The 20,195-nt window shown below is 45.8% G+C and overlaps 1 protein-coding gene across 1 annotated transcript in view; it reads left to right on the top strand.

The window, feature by feature from the left end:
* The window catches only part of MYO18B (myosin XVIIIB), an 815,563-nt gene that overhangs the window by 470,876 nt on the left and 324,492 nt on the right, over window positions 1-20,195 (top strand). The gene's annotated exons all lie outside the window — the stretch shown is intronic.

The raw sequence follows: 20,195 nt of genomic DNA, 5'->3' as shown, positions 1-20,195 counted from the left end.
GTGACACAACTTATTTGGAGAGGGGGTGGGTGTTTCCAAGAAAATTTGCATAAATTCTGACTTGTAGAAACTCAGCATGGGGCATTTATTTTCTGATGCTGGATAAAAAAATCCACAGAAATTAAAAATTATAGGTCAACTTGTCAGATATTTGCTTATACATAGAAACATACATAGAAATGACAGCAGAAGACCAAATGGCCCATCCAGTCTGCCCAGCAAGCTTTCACATTTTTTTTCTCTCTCACATACTTACCTGTTTCTCTTGGCTCTTAGTAACCTTTTTTATTCTCCCTTCCATCCCCGCCATTAATGTAGAGAACAGTGTAGGAACTGCATCTAAGTGAAATAGCTTAATTAGTTAGGGGTATTAACCACCGCAATAAGCAAGCTACACCCATGCTTATCTGTTTATCCAGACTATGTAATTCAGTCCTTGCTGGTTGTTGCCTGAATATAGATCCACCTTTCTTCATTCCCCCCCTGCCGTTGAAGCAGAGCCTTGCTGGCTCTGCATTGAAAGTGAAGTATCAGTCTTGCTCCCCTGCCATTGAAGCAGAGAGCTATGCTGGATATGCGTGAAGTGTCAGACTTTCTCCCCTGCCATTGAAGCAGAGAGCTATGCTGGATATGCATTGAAAGTGAAGTATCAGGCTTATTTGGTTTGGGGTAGTAACCACCGTAACAAGCAAGCTACTCCCCGCTTTTTTGTGAATGCAAATCCTTTTTTCCACATTTCCTCATTGCCACTGAAGCTTAGACCAATGTTGGAGTCGCATTAACCGTGTGTATTTTATTGAATAAGGGTATTATCACCAGGTAATTGTTACGAATGGGCTCCAGTCAGGAGTCGTGAACACCACCCAGGAGGGTGGCTCCAGGTGGAGAGAGACAGGAATGGCTAGAAACAGTGTCTGGGTTCAGGCTGGGTCAGGGCAGGCGGCAAGTAGCAGTGTCTGGGTCCAGGCTGGGTCAGGGCAGGCGGCAAGTAGCAATGTCTGGGTCCAGGCTGGGTCAGGGCAGGCGGCAAGTAGCAATGTCTGGGTCCAGGCTGGGTCAGGGCAGGCGGCAAGTAGCAGTGTCTGGGTCCAGGCTGGGTCAGGGCAGGCGGTAGAGCAAGGCAGGTCAGAAGGCCCGTAGGCCACACACACACAGAAGGCCCGTAGGCCACACACACAGCAAGCAGGGCAAGGCAGGTCAGAAGGCCCGTAGGCCACACACACACAGAAGGCCCGTAGGCCACACACAGTAAGCAGGGCAAGGCAGGTCAGAAGGCCCGTAGGCCACACACACACAGAGGCCCGTAGGCCACACACAGTAAGCAGGGCAAGACAGGTCAGAAGGCCCGTAGGCCACACACACACAGAAGGCCCGTAGGCCACACACCGTAAGCAGGGCAAGGCAGAGAAGGCCCGTAGGCCACACACACACAGAAGGCCCGTAGGCCACACACCGTAAGCAGGGCAAGGCAGAGAAGGCCCATAGGCCACACACACACACCGAAGGCCCGTAGGCCACACACCGTAAGCAGGGCAAGGCAAGACAAGGCAAGGAATAAGGCCCGAAGGCCGCGCAAGGCAAGGAATAAGGCCCGAAGGCCGCGCAAGGCAAGGCAAGGTCCAGGGACCAAATGCACAGCAAGCAAGGAAGGCTAGAGCAGGGAGCCCAGGCGAGCTCGATGCCGAAGCACTGAGGGAGCTGTCAGGCAGGGTTATAAGGGACAGCCCAGAACATAGAGAGGAGAAGGGAGATGGACTGGGCCTGTCAGGAGATCCAGCTCTAGAGGGACCCCTGGTGGTGAGGCGGTTGCACAGCAGCCATAGCCGTAACAGGTAATAGCCGTCTTTCCCGTGAGCCACCCACTCTTCATTCACATCCTCTAGACTTTATGGATCCACAGTGTTTATCCCACACCCCTTTGAAGTCCTTTACAGTTTTGGTCTTCACCACTTCCTCCGGAAGGTCATTCCAGGCATCCACCACCATCTCCGTGAAGAAATACTTCCTGACATTGGTTCTGAGTCTTCCTCCCTGGAGATTTAAATCGTGACCCCTGGTTCTGCTGATTGTTTTCCAACGGAAAAGGTTTGTTGTTATCTTTGGATCATTAAACCCTTTCAAGTATCTGAAAGTCTGTATCATATCACCTCTGCTCCTCCTTTCCTCCAGGGTGTACATATTTAGATTCTTCAATCTCTCCTCATAAGTCATTCGATGAAGACCATCCACCTTTTTGGTCGCCCTTCTCTGGACCGCCTCCATCCTGTCTCTGTCTCTTCGGATATACGGTCTCCAGAACTGAGTGCAGTACTCCAGGTGAGGCCTCACCAAGGACTTGTACAAGGGGATCATCACTTCCCTTTTCTTACTCGATATTCCTCTCTCTATGCAGCCCAGCATTCTTCTGGCTTTAACTATTGCCTTGTCACATTGTTTAGCCAACTTCAGATCGTTAGACACTATCACCCCAAGGTCTCTCTCCTGCTCCGTGCACATCAGCCCTTCACCCCCCATCGAATACAGTTCTTCCGGATTTCCACACCCCATATGCATGACTCTGCACTTCTTGGCATTGAATCTCAGCTGCCATATCTTCAACTACTCTTCCAGCTTCTTTAAATCCCATCTCATTCTCTCCACTCCTTTCGGCATGTCCTCTCTGTTGCAGATCTTAGTGTCATCCGCAAACAGACAAACCTTACCTTCTATCCCGTCCGCTATGTCACTCACATAGATATATGGCCCAAAAAGATTTATTCTTGTAACCCCTTTTCTCCAAGCTCTCCCAGACAGGCTAGGAGCCACTTTCAGATGCTGTAAAGGTTGATCTAAACCTGGCTGCAGCTCCAAAGAACAAAACATAGGTTTAGCACTACAAAAATAGGTAAAAGACAGAATTCAGAAATTCATAGTCTCCAGCAAAACAAAAATACAAATGCTGGTGCTTCTTGAGTCAATTAGTAGGAAACTGGGTTTTCCTCTAGCTACCAGTGGGGAAAGTTGTCCCTTCAGGCCCCTCAGAAACTGGAGAATCATCCCTTCCCATTTGGGAAGTCTGGCAGTACATGATGCCTTCAGGCTCCGATACAAGCTGTCCTCCCTGGGAGACTTAAGGAAAAATTCCTTCCAGAGCACTGCAAACTCCTCCTGGAATCCTTCGAACTGCTTCAAGTGAGATACCTCTCCTAATGAAAGAAAAGGCTACAGTCCTTTCCCCTTCTCTCAGTGAGTCATAGTCCCCTATCCAGATGTTGCCACTGACCCACCCTGTGGAGGGATGGACCCTCACTATCACTCAACACTTTAATGCGGGGGTTCCCAACCCAGTCCTCGGGACACACCTAGCCAGCCAGGTTTTCAGGATATCCACAACGAATATGCATGAGATTGATTTGAGTGGACTGCCTCCATTGTATGCAGATCTATCTTATGCATATTCATTGTGGATATCCTGAAAACCTGACTGGCTAGGTGTGTCCCGAGGACCGGGGTGAAAGCCCTTGCTTTAGTGTACACCCCTGGAACTTTCCATTTCGACATTTTAAAGCAGTGGTTCTCAACCCTGTCCTGGGGACCCCCCCAGCCAGTCGGGTTTTCATGATATCCACAATGAATATGCATGAGAGAAAATTTGCATGTTATGGAGGCAGTGGATGCAAATTTTCTCTCATGCATATTCATTGTGGATATCATGAAAACCCGACTGGCTGGGGGGGTCCCCAGGACAGGGTTGAGAACCACTGTTCTAAAGAATAATGAGGCCTAATCAGCCTTACATTTTTTTGCACATTGTTTCTACGTATGGACCTTCAAATATATCTATTGGGTTTCATCACTGAGAGTCGGTGTGAGCGAGGTGTTTATTGTCTCTCCTTGGAACACAGGTATTTCTTAGCTTCACTTTAGAAAGTTTATGAGGGCAACTACATTTGTTAATGTGGAGTTCCGTTGTCCCAATGAGATTAAAATAACAGAAACAAAAAAAATAGCACAAGACTACCATATCAAATATAGCACACTGGCTTTAATATTCTGCTCAGTAATTTAAGTGATAAGGTTTCTAAATTCTGTAGTACTCATGCCTGTGTCATTCTAGATGGAGGTACCTCACTGTGGTTTATATTCTTTCTTTAAAAAAAATAAAACAAAAGCTCATCTTTAATGAATGAGACACAGGAGGCAATTTTTGAACAGTCCACATGGTGTCAAACTATGCAGGTGATTTTAGAATATGGACTTCCCCTGAATTTTCAAAGGGAAACCTCGTGGGTCTTTTCCCTTTGAAAATTCACATACAATACTTGTGTTTAAAACAGCCAGGTAGTCTGCACCTGCTCTTTTCTGTGGGTGGCTGAAGGGAACAGGGACGGAAATAGCAGGCGTACTTTCATAAGAACATAAGAAATTGCCAAGCTGGGTCAGACCAAGGGTCCATCAAGCCCAGCATCCTGTTTCCAACAGAGGCCAAACCAGGCCACAAGAGCCTGGCAATTACCCAAACACTAAGAAGATCCAATGCTACTGATGCAATTAATAGCAGTGGCTATTCCCTAAGTAAACTTGATTAATAGCCGTTAATGGACTTCTCCTCCAAGAACTTATCCAAAAATTTTTTGAACCCAGCTACACTAACTGCACTAATCACGTCCTCTGGCAACAAATTCCAGAGCTTAATTGTGCATTGAGCGAAAAAGATTTTTCTCCGATTGGTCTTAAATGGGCTACTTGCTAACTTCATGGAGTGCCCTCTAGTCCTTCTATTATCCGAAAGTGTAAATAACCGAGTCACATCTACTCGTTCAAGACCTCTCATGATTTTAAAGACCTCTATCTTATCCCCCTCAGCCGTCTCTTCTCCAAGCTGAACAGCCCTAACCTCTTCAGCCTTTCCTCATAGAGGAGCTGTTCCATCCTCTTTATCATTTTGGTCGCCCTTCTCTGTACCTTCTCCATCGCAACTATATATTTTTTGAGATGCGGTGACCAGAATTGTACACAGTGTTCAAGGTGTGGTCTCACCATGGAGCGATACAGAGGCATTATGACATTTTCCATTTTATTAACCATTCCCTTCCTAATAATTCCTAACATTCTGTTTGCTTTTTTGACTGCTACAGCACACTGAACCGACGATTTCAATGTGTTATCCACTCTGACGCCTAGATCTCTTTCTTGGGTGGTAGCACCTAATATGGAACCTAATATCGTGTAACTACAACAAAGGTTATTTTTCCCTATATGCAACACCTTGCACTTGTCCACATTAAATTTCATCTGCCACTTGGATGCCCAATCTTCCAGTCTCACAAGGTCCTATAATGTATCACAATCCGCTTGTGATTTAACTACTCTTTTTTTTTTTTTTATTTTGCCATTTCAGATATATTACAATCATATATCAAAAGTATAGAGATTCCAAGTAACCAAACCATCAATAGAAAACAACTACAGGCAAAATACATATCACATCTCTAATTTACAGAAAGGAAATATTGGGAGAAAAGATGTAAATTCAAAGAATGCTTTGGAGCGCTTTCAATCCTACTCAAATAATGATTTAACTACTCTGAATAATTTTGTGTCATCCACAAATTTGATAACCTCACTCATCGTATTCCTTTCCAGATCATTTATAAATATAGGGGTAAATTTTAAAAGGTTGTGCGTGGGCGTACATGTGCTCGCGCTACCCAGCGCGTGCACACGTACACCCAATTTTATAACTTGTGCACGCAAGGGTCGGTGCGTGCAAGGGGGTGCACAATTGTGCACCTTGCGCGTTCCGAGCCGCACTGCCTTCCCCCGTTCCCCTAATGTTTCCTCCCCCTAGCTCTACTCTAACACTCCCCCCAAAATTTTTATTTTACCTTTTGAGCCTGCCGGCAGCCTGTCGACACACAATCCTCCTACACAGCGGCAATGGCCGCTGTGTCGGAGGCCTCTGGCCCCGCCCCCTCTACGCGCCCTCTATGCCCCCGGACCATCCTGCCCTGCCCACAGACCTCCCCTTTTGTAAAGCCCCAGGACTTACACATGACCCGGGGCTTTACGTGCGCCGCCGGGCCTTTTTAAAATAGGCCCGGTGCGCGTAACCTTTTCAAAATCTGGCCCATATTGAAAAGCACCAGTCCAAGTACAGATCCCTGAGGCACTCCACATTTTACCCCTTTACACTGAGAAAATTGACCATTAATCCTACTCTCTGTTTCCTGTCTTTTAACTAGTTTGTAATCCATGAAAGGACATCACCTCCTATCCTATGACGTTTTAGTTTTCTTAGAGGCCTCTCATGAGGGACTGTCAAACGCCTTCTGAAAATCCAAATAACTACATCTACCGGTTCACCTTTATCTACATGTTTATTAACTCCTTCAAAAAAATGAAGCAGATTTGTTAGTCAAAACTTCCCTTGAGTAAATTCATGTTGACTGTATTCCATTAAACCATGTCTTTCTATATGCTCTATGATTTTGATCTTTAGAATAGTTTCCACTATTTTTCCCGGCACTGAAGTCAGGCTTAGTGGTCTATAGTTTCCAAGATCTCCCCTGGAGCCCTTTTTAAATATTGCGGTTTCATTGGCCACCCTCCAGTCTTCAGGTACAAAGGATGATTTTAATGATAGGTTACAAATTTTAACTAATAGATCAGAAATTTCATTTTTTAGTTCCATCAGTACCCTAGAATGCATACCATCCAGTCCAGGTGATTTGCTACTTTTTAGTTTGTCAATCTGACCTACTACATCTACCAGGTTCACAGTGATTTTGTTCAGTTCATCTGACTCATCACCCTTGAAAACTATCTCTGGAACTGGGATCTCCCCATCATTAGTCTTTCTGCAATGGCCTTATCTTCCCTTCGAAAATGTCATGTGCGCATCCTCTCAATGATAATGTATCCAAAAGAATGCCCCTCTTTTCATTCAGGTATAAATACATGCGCTGAGCATGCACTCAGCCACATTTGTGAAGAGCGCATTTCGTTCAGGTCAGTTTGTCCCTAGAAATTCGTATTTACCCAGCTCAATTGTGTTAGGATTAGTAGGTATGTGGGCCCTGGGCCGAGGTGAGAGATGGTACCGCCCACAGGGAGGAGCCCTGTGAACCTCACCGTCAGGAGGCGAGGTCTCAGCAGACATCAGACACAGTCTTTATTAGAGAATAGAGAGGCACTGCCCGTGAAGTGGGGAGCGTAGAAGAAAGTCACAGAGTCTGTGCGTAGAAGATATGGCAATGGTCCTCAGAGCAGGGTACACCGGTGAGGCTCCACTGTAGAGATGTCATGTAGTGGTCCACAGCGCGGGGTACACCGATGAGGGTTCCACCCAAGGATGGTATAGTAGTGGTCCATAGAGCAGAGGTACTCACAGTAATAGAGCTTGCAGGGGAAGTCCCGAGAAATGAAGTAAAAGATAGTAGAGATGTGAATTGGAACCGGAATCAGTTCCAATTCACATCGTGAATTTCTTTTCGTGCGGCCCGATTGGTTTTTTTTTTTAAACGGCTGCGCCCGAGCCGATAAACAAAAAAACCCAGCCAGACCCTTTAAAACAGCTCCCTTAGCTTCCCCCACCCTCCCAACCCCCCCAAAACGTTTGAAAATTACTTGATGGTCCAGTGGGGGTCCCAGGAGCAATCTCCCGCTCTTGGGCCTTCGGCTGCCACTAATAAAAATGGCGCCGATGGCCCTTTGCCCTAACCATGTGACAGGGTATCAGTGCCATTGGCCGGCCCCTGTCACATGGTAGGAGCAATGGATGGCCCGCGCCATTTTTAAAGATATCGTACGATATTTTCAATCATCAGAAAAATGATTCACATCCCTAAAAGATAGTCCAAGGCAATAGGCCCTCTGTGGAGTGGATAGCGAGAGACGAGGAAGGGCCCCTAAGGAGCAGGTACCCAGAGCTTCTCATTCCAAAGGAGCAGGAACTGGAACGGGAAGTCTGTAGCAAGTGAAGCAGATTCAGCAATGAGGGAACTCATTGCCAAGTTGTCGGTAGGCAGGGCCAGCTGGTTAAAATATCCTGGAAGACTGACGTCATCCAGAGGGGACACCCCGAAGGCTCCCGCCATGATGTGCTTAATATTGACCTGTGCACGCACGCCTAGGGGATTCCAAGGGCAAGATGGCGTCGGCAGCGTCCGTGGCATCCAGGGAGGCCTGGGAACGGTGGGCAGGCCAGTGATAGCTGGCGGAGGCCACAAGTCTTCCCCACAGAGTCAAAGCTGCAAAAAAGGAGGTGAGCAACAGAGGTCGGAGCCATCTGCGACCGATGGGTGTAACAGTACCCCCCCCCCCCCCTTCTTAGGGCCCCTCCCTGGGGTTTTTGGTTCTCTTAGGTGAGAAGTATGGAACTGTTTGATCAGTTCTTTATCGAGCATATTGACTGCAGGCTCCCAGCTGTTCTCTTTGGGGCCAAATCCTTCCTGCGAGATCGGACACTCCCAATGCCTTTCGCGCTTCCTCATGTCCAAGATGTCCTCAACCTGATACGTTATATCCTCTTCAGCAGCCAGAGGTTGAGCTTCAGGCGGTTTCTTAGAGAATTGATACAGGATGAACAGCTTTAATAGCGAGATGTGGAAGGCGTTGTGGATCTTAAGTGATATGGGTAGATGAAGGCTATAAGTGACCGGGCCCAGCCGGCGAAGTACGGGGAAAGGCCCGATGTATCTGGGAGCAAAGCGAGCTGAGGGTAGTTTCAAACGAAATAAAGCGGGGTGCTGAGCCACTATCTCCGGGGTTAAACTGAGAAGCTGCTCGATGATGGGCATCATAGAACGTATTTGCCTTTTGACCAGCCTGCTGTAGAAGTTGTTTGGTGTGTTCCCAAAGTTGGTGTAATTCTTGTGCAGAGGCCTGTGCTGCCGGAGACAACACAGACAGGGGTACTGGAAGAGGAGGCAGAGGCTGGTGTCTGTATACTATTTGGAAGGGCGAAGATCCAGTAGAAACAGACTGGTGGGAGTTTAAGGCAAACTCGGCCCAGGGTAGTAAGTCGGACCAGTCATTCTGCCGAGAGTTCACATATGCCTGGAGAAACTGCTTTAGAGTACGGTTCGTCCTCTGTCTGTCCATTGGCCTGCGGATGGTAGGCCGATGTGAGGTCCAAGGATATGTTGAATTTCTTACATAATGTCCTCCAGAATTTTGCCATAAATTGAACCCCTCGATCAGAGACTATTAGGGATGTGAATCGTTTTTCTGACGATTGAAAATATCGTACAATATTTTCAAATTCGTCTGAAATCAGGGGCTCCCTGAAACTGATAGGAAAACCCCACGAAATTGTTTGTAGGGTTCTCTTATCGTTCTGGGAGAGGCCAGGAAAAATGGCACACAAAAACAACCCCTAAACCCACCCCGACCCTTTAAAACACATCCTTTAGCTTCCCCCACCCTCCTGACCCCCCCCCCCCCAAACTTTTTAAAAGTACCTGGTGGTCCAGTGGGGGTCCCGGGAGCCATGTGACAGGGTATCCGTGCCATTGGCCGGCCCCTGTCACATGGCGCTGGCTGTCCATTACTCCTACATGTGACAGGGGCCGGCCAATGGCACGGATACCCTGCCACATGGTAAGGGCAAAGGGCCATCGGCGGCATTTTGATTAGTGGCAGCCGACGGCCCGAGAGCGGGAGATCACTCCCGGGACCACCACTGGACCACCAGGTACTTTTAAAAAGTTTTGGGGGGGGGGGGGGGAAGCTAAAGGATGTGTTTTAAAGGGTCGGTGTGGGTTTTTTGTTTATCGGCTTGGGCGCAGCCGATAAAAAAAACAACCTGATCGGACCGCACAAAAAAAATTTCCTGATAGTCTCTAGAGAATATGTGTCTTGGGATTCCATGGAGACAAAAAACATGACGAATGAACAATTTCGCTGGGGCCGAAGGTAGACCAAGTAACGCCACGAAGTGAGCCATCTTCGAAAAGCGGTCCACGGTGACCCAAATGGTGTTGTTGCCACTGGATGGGGTAAATCCACAATGAAATCCATGGTTATATGTGTCCACGGCTCACTAGGTGCAGGAAGAGGTTGAAGGAGCCCCCAAGGGTGGCCTGCCGGTGGCTTGTGCCGGGCGCAAGTGGGGCATGATTCTACACATGCTTGAGCATCTTTTTTCATGGTGAGCCACCAGTAGAATCTCTGAAGAGTGGAAAGAGTTCTAGCTTCTCCGAGCAAGGAATCATGTGCCCAGTGGAGGATTTTCCTTCTGAGTGGTCGGGGAACCACCGTCTTCCCGGATGGCACCGTGTGCGTGGCAGAGAGGAGAACTCTCGTGGGAGAGTGCATCAGCTCGGGTGTTCTTGTTGGCTGGCCAGTATCTCAAGAGGAAATTGAACCGGGTAAAAAAAAAAAAAGACCAGCGGGTCTGCCTGTGATTCAGGCATTGAGCATGGTGTAAGTACTCGAGGTTCTTGTGGTCAGTGTATACCGTGATTTGGTATTGCACTCCCTCGAGCCAGGGACGCCATTCCTCGAAGGCCAGTTTAATTGCCAGTAATTCCGTGTCCCCAATTCCATAATTACGCTCCGCTGGGAAGAAGTGTTGGGAAAAGAATGAGCATGGGTGCAAGGTTTGATTGGCTGAATGCTGGCTGAGGACTTCACCAACCTCAACGTCCGAAGCGTCCACTTCAATGATGAAGGGTTGTCAGGGGATCTGGGTGACATAAACATGATTGTTGTAGGAACGCCTCCTTGAGTTCTTGAAAGGTGGCCACGGCTTCAGATGACCACTGGGAGGGACTGGCTCCCTTTCAAGTCATAGCTGTGAGTGGGCAGTCAGCATTGAATAATGGTGGATGAATGACCTGTAGTAGTTAGTAAAACCAAGGAATCTTCGAAGCGCCTTGGTTGGTCTTTTGTGGATCCATCTGGAACCCCTGGCTTGAGACCACATAGCTCAGAAAAGGACAGATTCCTGATGAAAGGAGCATTTCTCCAGCTTGGCATATAACTGGTTATCCCTTAAGCGTTGTAGAATGTTGGCGATGTCCACGTGGTGGCTGTGAAGGTCTTGCGAAAATACCAGGATGTCGACCAGATAAACCACAACACAACTGTAGAGCATATCTCTGAACATTTCATTCATCATATTCTGAAATACTGCCAGAGCGTTGCAGAGGGCAAACGGCATTACCAAATATTCAAAATGGCCGTCACGGTTGTTAAATGAGGTTTTCCATTCGTTGCCCCAGTGTATCCTAACCAAATTATAGGCTCCTCTGAGGTCCAATTTGGTAAAAATCTTGGCTCCTTGGAACCTGTCAAAAAGTTCAGAGATTATTAGCAGAGGGTAGCAATCCTTCTGGGTAATCTCATTTAAGCCATGGTAATCTATGCACGGCCGGAGGGAGTTGTCCTTTTTCCCCACAAAAAAGAACCCGGCTCCAGCGGGAGACTTAGAAGGCCGAATGAAGCCTTTCACCAAATTCTTTTGTATATATTCAGACATCGCCTTTGTCTCAGTCAGAGAAAGTGGGTATACTCTTCCTCGGGGAGGCTCTGTGTTGGGTAATAAGTTTATAGCATAATCAAATGAACAGTGAGGCGATAAAGTGTCTGCGGCTTTCTTGGAAAACATGTCTTTAAAGGAGGAGTACTGCAGCGGAAGACCCGAATAGATGTTGTTGTAGCTAGGCAAGGCATCGGGGAATGACCTCCAAGCACTTTCCATGCAAGAGTTGCCCTAGTGGGACAATTGTAGAGTGCCCCAATCGAATTGTGGTGTGTGCAGTTGTAACCATGGCAGTCTGAGAACCACAGGGTGTATAGCCTTATCCAGGATCAAGAAAGAAATGGTCTCTGTGTGCAGTGACCTGGTACGTAGTTGGATGGGGACCGTGGAGAAGGTGACTTCACCTGGTAATGGTTCGCCATGAATTGAAGAAAGTAGCAATTGCGCAGGAGTCTGGACAGTGGGGATCTGAAGGTGTTCCATGAGTTGTCGGAGTATAAAATTTCCACTGGCCCCGGAGTCCACCAGTGCCAGGGTGTGAAATTCCAGAGCACCCGAGTTGATTGAGACTGGCAGTGTCAGTGGGGGAGAGGGTGCGGTCTGGCCTAAGAGGAGTCCTCTGGCAGATCCTAAGCCTGGGAGTTTCCCGGACAGAGTGGACAGGAGGGTACCGCATGACCCAGTTGGCCACAATACAGGCAAAGACCTGATCTTTGCCGATGGTGCTTCTCTTTTGCGGATAGATGGCTGTGACCCATTTGTATCGGTTCCTCTTCCTCAGTGCTTGGTATAGGAGCGGTCTGGGTGGATGGTTTTGGGCAAATGCATGGAACACCTGAAGACATCCTCTTGGATCCCCTAGCCTCATGTGATCACTCACACAGATAGCGATCAATGCGACTGACGAGGTCAATGAGAGAATCCAATGCCTCAGGGAGTTCTTCACTAGAGATGTCATGGTAGTGGTCTGCAGCGTGGGGTACACCAATGAGGCTCCTCACTAGAGATGTCACGGTAGTGGTCTTTAGAGCAGAGGTACTCACAGTAGTAGAGGTTCCAGGGGAAGTCCCGGGAAACGAAGTAAAAGATAGTCCAAGGCAACTTCAGAGCGGATAGCCAGAGACGAGGAAGGGCTCCCGAGGAGTGGGTACCCATAGCGTCTCACGCCAAAGGAGCAGGAACTGGAATGGGAGGTCCGTAGCAAGTGAAGCGGGTTCAGCAAAGAGGGAACTCATTGCCAAGTTGTTGGTAGGCAGGGCCAGCTGGTTAAAATATCCTGGAAGACTGACATCATCTGGAGGGGACACCCCCGAGGTTCCCACCATGATGTGCTTAATACTGGCCTGTGTGTGCGCGCCTAGGGGATTCTGAGGGCAAGAAGGCGGTCGGCAGCATCCGTGGCGTCCAGGGAGGCCTGGGAACAGTGGGTAGGCTGGTGATAGCGGGTGGAGGCCTCAACCCACAAAGGCACCCTCGACGCTATTTAATATATACATGATTCCCCTTACCACGCTTCTCACTAACCTGCACATCAAGCATTTTATTTATGCTGACGATGTGCAACTCATCTTCCCTTTCTCTGACTCTATCCAAACTGCTTTACAAAACTGGGAATCCTGTCTTTCCTCCATCAACCAACTCCTAAAGGACATGCACCTAGCTCTAAACTCCAACAAGACTGAGCTATTAATCATATCTAATAGGCAACCGCTCCCAGACATCCCACTTGCTTACTCGTCTACCAACTTCCCATCACACACTCGTAATTTAGGAGTCATTATTGATAATCACCTTTCTTTTAAACCATTCATTAAATCCATCATAAAGGATTGCTATTTTAAGCTACAAACGATAAAGAAACTCAGACCCCTACTACACTTCACTGATTTCCACACAGTACTCCAGTCTATTATTTTATCGAAAATTGACTATTGCAATGCACTCTTCCTTGGCATTCCCGCAACACACACTAAGCCATTACAACTCCTACAAAATGCCGCCGCTCGGATACTGTCAAACACAAAGAAAAGAGATCACATCACTCCCACACTTATCGAACTACACTGGCTCCCTATACAGTCACGAATTCTATATAAAACTCTATCTATCATACACAAGAGTCTATTAAATTCCAACCTCAACTGGCTTAATCCCCCCCTCCTACCTCGCACCTCCAAGAGACCTACCCGCCCAGCCCTCCAAGGAACACTTCGTGCCCAATCTATCAAATCTTTTAAACTCTCCTCTACTATAAACAGAGCCTTTGCTCTTGCCGGCCCCACCATATGGAACTCCCTGCCCCATGATATTCGCATGGAGACATATACCCCCACTTTCAAAAAGAAACTTAAAACCTGGCTCTTTCAACAAGCCTACCACATGTCACCCCCTATTACATAAAACCCCCCTGTGAATTTTACAATGTCATTTTGTTATGAACGCCTTATGTCCGCTGATTTTGTACTGTGCACTCTCATGTATATAGTTATAGTTACAGTTCTATTGCTTTGCATCTACCCATTGATGTTTGTTATATGTAAGGGCTCCTCCCAAAAGTTAATTGTATTTTTCCTAGTTCACTAAGTTATCTGTTACATGTAAGGGCACCGCCCAAAAGTTTTTGTTTATTGTGAACCGATGCGATGTGCAAACGGATATCGGTATAAAAGAGATGTTAAATAAATAAATGTGCCTTCCCTCAAGAAGGCACACCTCACATCCACTAAGGATTGAGCCCTCTCTGTTGCTGGCCCCACCCTCTGGAACTAACTATCCGCATACCTCCGACTTGAGCCATGCACCATTAAATTCAAAAATAAGCTAAAGACTTGGCTCTTCAAGCAGGCTTACCCAGACTAGACCCTCCTGCACCGTTGACCCTATGCTGCATCAGCACTTGACCATAAATTATGTATAAAGTTTCTCACGTTGTTCTCCTGTTATTTACATTTTATGTTGCTTACTTATGCCAGTTTTCGGCCTCTCGTCTCTCTATACTCTGTTTTCCCATACCCAGTACCTGTTTGATGTATTTTCCACCTGCAGTTCTAATGTAAACCGGTATGATGTGTCCACTAATACCGGTATAAAAAAAAGCGTTAAATAAATAAATAAATAAAAATAAGTCTTCCCCATGGAGTCAAAGCTGCAAAAGAGCAACAGAGGTCGCAGCTGTCTGCAACCGACGGGCGTAAGAAATTGTTTTGGAAATGGCTCTCTTACTGTGCAACAACCAAAGTTGGGTTGCTTCAGAGTTTGCGATCATTCGATCATAACTCAGGAACCTCTTAACGAATGGGATTCACCATTCATTTTTGTTTGGTTATCTTCCAGATTGAGGTTCAAAGGTAGGGTTTGGCACAGAATGATCTAATAATAAAATAGGTCTATTCCGGGAGAGAACTCATGCAGATAAATAAGAAAGTTCAGGCATCGCTGAACTGTAAATCTGAGTGAGTTTGTTCTTTATGTTGCTTGTTCATTGTGTTTGTGGTTGGATTCCAAGTCCCTCAACTGCAGGAGCATCCAGGAGTATTATGCATACATCGCCATACTGCTGCTGAAATAATGTTAAAAATACCAAACAATAGCATAATCTTTTGTACATTTAATTCAGTGCATCATTACTGTGCGCCTCAAGGACAGATGTTTCATGAGACTGGGGGAACTTCAGGGAGGTTACTCTTTCATTTCCAATAACAAAGCAAAGAAAGGTTTTAGAAGTGGCTAGTGTAGTTCTAACAAAAGGCAATGAAGTTAGGTCAGCTTCCCCTAGGAAAAACACATTTCTTTGGCACATTAAATAGTAATAAAAATTCAACCATTCCTGGGGAATGGATAAAAGAAAGCATCCCATTTGGTGTCATATACTTATTCTATAATTACAGGCTTCATTAACTCAACATTTTGCTTATTTAAAGCAACTTTTTAATGACAGTACTTTCTCATTTTGACTATAGTGGTTTACTGGTAGTCCAGGACATAATAGAATCATTATATGTAAATAGTTTTCCTGTTTAATAAGCAAACTTCCTTTTGTTATTTTTATTTTCCAATATAATTGCAGTATCTCTTTCAAACGAGCATGAATTTTTAATAAATATCCAAATCCTTTGGATCCAAAGGGTTGACGTCTATGGAGTCCCAAAACCAGGCATGTGCAAATTGATATGAATTATATTGGAACCCAGCTCAATCTGGGGTATTTGGAGAATCAGAGTCAAAAGTGACACAGCCACAAATGAGAGGCATTGGCGACACAAACCTGATAAATCTAGGGCTGGCCTGATTATCACTGGCTTGTATTCATTCCGGAGCTCGAGATCCTGTTTTTGACCTGACAGAGCTTGTTAGGAATGCGCACTCATTTGAAATGAAATGGAAATTTTAACAAAGTTTCCTGTTTCATTTTAATTCATTTTTAAAACAAAATAAAAGAAATGAAACAAAATGTTGGCCTTTTAACCTTCTGAACATGCTCAGATTAATTTCTTCTGACATTTCAGAGCTGCTGTCAATAAGGAAAGCTGACAACAAAAATAAAGGATTTACTCAGAGAGAAGCTAGCATTTAAAGCGAGTTATGTGGATATACCTAGGGTTGAGGGGCTTTTCTAGAAAGAAGAAAGTCAGCATCGTTAGTGACCTAATCCTGGGGAAAAAAAGTATTTTCTTCTTGTAATAGCATGTATGGTGTACACATTAATACCAGGCAGTTGATGCCACTAGTAAGCACAAGAGAAGAGTACCACATGTTGTATAAGAGAATGTGTCACATTATAGATGGTTATGTTCAGATTATTTTTGATATAGTTAGGGCCCATCCCAGGAAGACTTGGCCACACAGTCTGAACAATGAACTTCCTTTATTATTTTCTCAAGGTGCCCATATAATCTTTAATGACAACTTTATATTCTGGCTGAACATTACACATGCTGATCTGCTGAACATTATACTCCACATCATATGATTTTCTTTTTATTTTTTTCTCTGACTTGTCATAGTCTCAAAATATATCAGGGCCAAGTCACACACACAGTCAGAATGCACTCTCTTCAAGCCCCGTACAGTGGATTCTTCACTGAGGGAGGGGCGGGGCAGTGGGAGAGGAGGATATCCTCCAGGGCCCAAGGCAAACAGTTAAAAGGCCCATAGACACGACTATCCGAGCCAAGCCCGAGCAACTTGTATTTTACAACAGCCCAACTACGTGTGTATATGCGCATACGTGAGCTTGAGGAATCCAACGCATGGCAAAAAGGGACAGAGTTAGGGCATGCCAGGGGCGTGTCAGGGGGCGGGGCCAACATTTGCATGTGTAAATACAGATTTTAAATCCTAGACCCAAAGCGTGCGTTCGGCTATTACCCGCACTTATTTACTTCTGCTCTTGATGAGGTGTAAATCTGAAGAAAATGAATTTTAGGCCTATAACAACTGGGTGAGGGGGTCTGGGTAAACTGGGGGGAGTGCTGGCTAAAGACCCAGAGAGGTCTGGATGACCTAGAGATGGACTGGGCAAATTGGTGGACTAAGTGGTCAAACTGGCTATTTCCTTCACGTGCGCCTGTTATAAAATCTGCTTAGCTGCACGTGTTAAAGCTGACAAATTGCTAAGGAAGATATGTGAATAACATTTGCTTGTGTATGTAACCACTTAACATTGGGAGCACACACATGCCCACTAGGTGTATTTTAAATAGAAAGGACCTGATTTTCAAAAGCATTTTCATGCTTAAAAATGGGGTTTATGCGTGTAAATGCACTTTACCCGTGTAAGTGGGCTTTTGAAAATTGCTACAATATTTGCTGTTGAATTGCCCATAGGATTTACCTCATAAGTGCACTTTATACACGTAAATGGCTTTCAAAAATTGCTACTGTGTAACTCCTTTGAAAATTCACCTGTTACTATGTCAGTCACCAAGTGCAATTAAAAGAACCAGAGGGACATTTGACTGGGCTTCCAGCACAAAGCCTTTTCTGAAGCATTTGTGCAACTAAAGAGATCTGACATAGACGGAATGTACGTCTTCTCTGGTAAATCGACAATGCTGAAATAAATACCTGTGTGGTCCCTCCTCCCTTGTTGCTGGGGCCTCTCATTTTAAAATCTAGGGTCTCATTACAACAGATACTCCCCTCCAGTTTAGAGTTCCTTGTAAACAGTACCTGATGCAGTTCTGCTTCTCTGCTGGATCTTTTTCTTTATTTCCACTCTTCTGTTTCCTCTTTTGTAGCAGTTAGGTACCTCCTTTCTGGCATATAGCGGGCAGGAATAGATTGAGGGGTAGATTTTAGAACCCCTAAGCGTGGCAAATCAGGGAGATGTGCATATTTTAAGAAGCGTCCGTGAACGCGTTTATCTCCCGGGAAGTGCGCAAAAGATAAAGTCCAAAAAAGAGGCAGGGCATGAGCGTGATATGGGCGGGGCATGGGCAATCCGGGCATTCCAGGTACAAAACTTAGATTGTAAGCCCTCTGGGGACAGGGAAATACCTACAGTACCTGAATGTAAACCGGTGTGATATCTCAATTGAGATCGAATGTCGGTATATAAAAATAATAAATAAATAAATGGAAACCAGCTCATTAAGTATTTACGCACACAAGCAAGCCCGGGGTCCCCTCCCGCGTTACATTGGTTCTGCTATAGATGGTGTGTGCTAAGTTATAAAACAAAAAAAAACTAGGCTAGGTTTTAAGGTTTGGGGGAGGTAGGGTAAAAGAGAGGTTAGTTAGCTAGGGAGCTTAGGAAGTCCTATCCTGTAACTGGGTAAAGTGGGAATGAGCTGGATTAACTGATAATTGCGTCTGTGCGGTTTATATTAAAATCTCCTCCACTTATGCTATAGAAGCAGCACATGAGCGCATCCGTATAAAATGGCGCGCACATTTACGTGCATCCAGCTGATTTTATAAGATGCATGCATATACGCGCGCATGTTAGAAAATGGCCACGTCCATGGGCGCAAGCCAGCCTACGCATGTTCTTGTAAGCCCATGCGACTGAATTAAAGTTACCATCCCTGTAAGCACCTTGTGGGTGCCACTTCTCTCCGTTGCTTCCTCTGGATATTGGTTGAGTATCCTCATCTGGGAAATAAGTTCCCAAGCAAAACAAGATGATAGGAAGGATGGAAAAAACTTCCTTTCAACTGATGATCCAAAATAATCTTCTTTAACCTCAAAAAATAAAAACAGTTAGAAAGTCTCTTAAATCTCCAGAAATCCATCCCTCACTGAATTGGGTCTAGGATTTCTCCTTTAGACGTGTAACACAAAAATCCACAACTCCTCTAGGGGGTCTCTTACGTAGACATAGGAAACAGGTATTGCAGCAAATCACATGGGGGTGCTTTGTAACAGATAGTTTGTTCCACTCTCCATATCTAAATGCATAACCTTGCTACAGGGCGACACTCTAGCAGGGATCCCAATGGGCTACATAGGCTAAGAAAAGAGGCTCAGGGGCCAGATTATAGAAAAGGTTGCCTTCCATTTTGTGAATGATTTTTAAAGGGTGTTACCCAGGCAAATCCTTGCAGCTGAGAATTCCCCTCTCCCTTTCCTCCCCAGCAGAAACTCTAGCTGCAGAGTTTCACAAGGTCGCCAGATATAACCGTGGGAAAAGGGGGTGATCCTATAGGTTGGGAGAGCGAGGAAGGAAGTCAGGGGACAATATGTGCCAGGATTTGATTTTCAAAGCTTCACATAGACTCTGCCCAAAGGTAAAAGCAGGCGCAAAGCCCTGCTCCTGCTCTACGTTTGGGCAGAGTCCATGTACTTATGGAACTCACCAAAACTAATTTTCAGAGAGAAACTATCTGGGTAGTTTCTCTTTGAAAAGCTGGCTTGAAGATCCACAGTTACAAAAGGTCCATGAAAATATATTAGTTGCTTCTAAAATTGTCTCTCTTTAAGGTAAATTTTAAAAGCCAGGAGATATGCGCACAAGTTGGGCCGGTGCGCCAAGTGAATTTTAAAAGCCTCCTGAGGACGCACGTATTCCTGCTGCGCACAAGTAAAAAGTTTCCAAAAGGGGTGGAGCATGGGCATGGGCGTGGTCTGGGCAGGGCGAGGCGTGTCGGAGCCTGGCCAGGAAATGTGCGCGTAAATACTTATGCATACTTGCGTACACCAGGGTCCCCTGCCACATACATTTACTTCTATTATGGATGGCGTGTAACTTTTAAAACAAAAAAATTAAGGAAAATCAGTGGGGTTTTAAGGGTCGGGGCAAATAGGTGGGAAGGGAGGCTACTAAATTAGGGGGAGTTGCAAGCCCTATCCCTAAAGTGGGTGAACTGGGAATGGACTGGGAAAATAGCAAATAACATGGTAGATGCGGGATTTGCACATGTCCATTTAAAATTGCACATACATGTACGTGTGTACAGGATATTTTCTAACATGTATGTTATAAAATGGACACGTTTCTGGACATGGGTCGACAAACTTGCACACACGTGCGCCTGATTGCCTGTTTAAATGTTACCGTCCCTGAGTATATGGGAAAAATACTTAGTACACTTGGTCGGTGGAACGATAGCTAAAACACAGTACATCCAGCAACCTTCCTGTACCTATAGCTGTAGTTCTAATATACTGGCATTTGGCTGGATGACTAGCTGCATCAACATACAAATGAAAAGTGCCAGGATTCAAGAAATAAGAAGAACCATATGTGAAGTATCCACATCTGGTAGTAGGGCAACAAGCAACCCCA

This window comes from Rhinatrema bivittatum, chromosome 11 (assembly GCF_901001135.1).
Source record: "Rhinatrema bivittatum chromosome 11, aRhiBiv1.1, whole genome shotgun sequence".
Taxonomy (NCBI): domain Eukaryota; kingdom Metazoa; phylum Chordata; class Amphibia; order Gymnophiona; family Rhinatrematidae; genus Rhinatrema; species Rhinatrema bivittatum.
The sequence above is the reverse complement of the archived record's forward strand: the minus strand, read 5'-3'. Positions and strand labels throughout refer to the sequence as shown.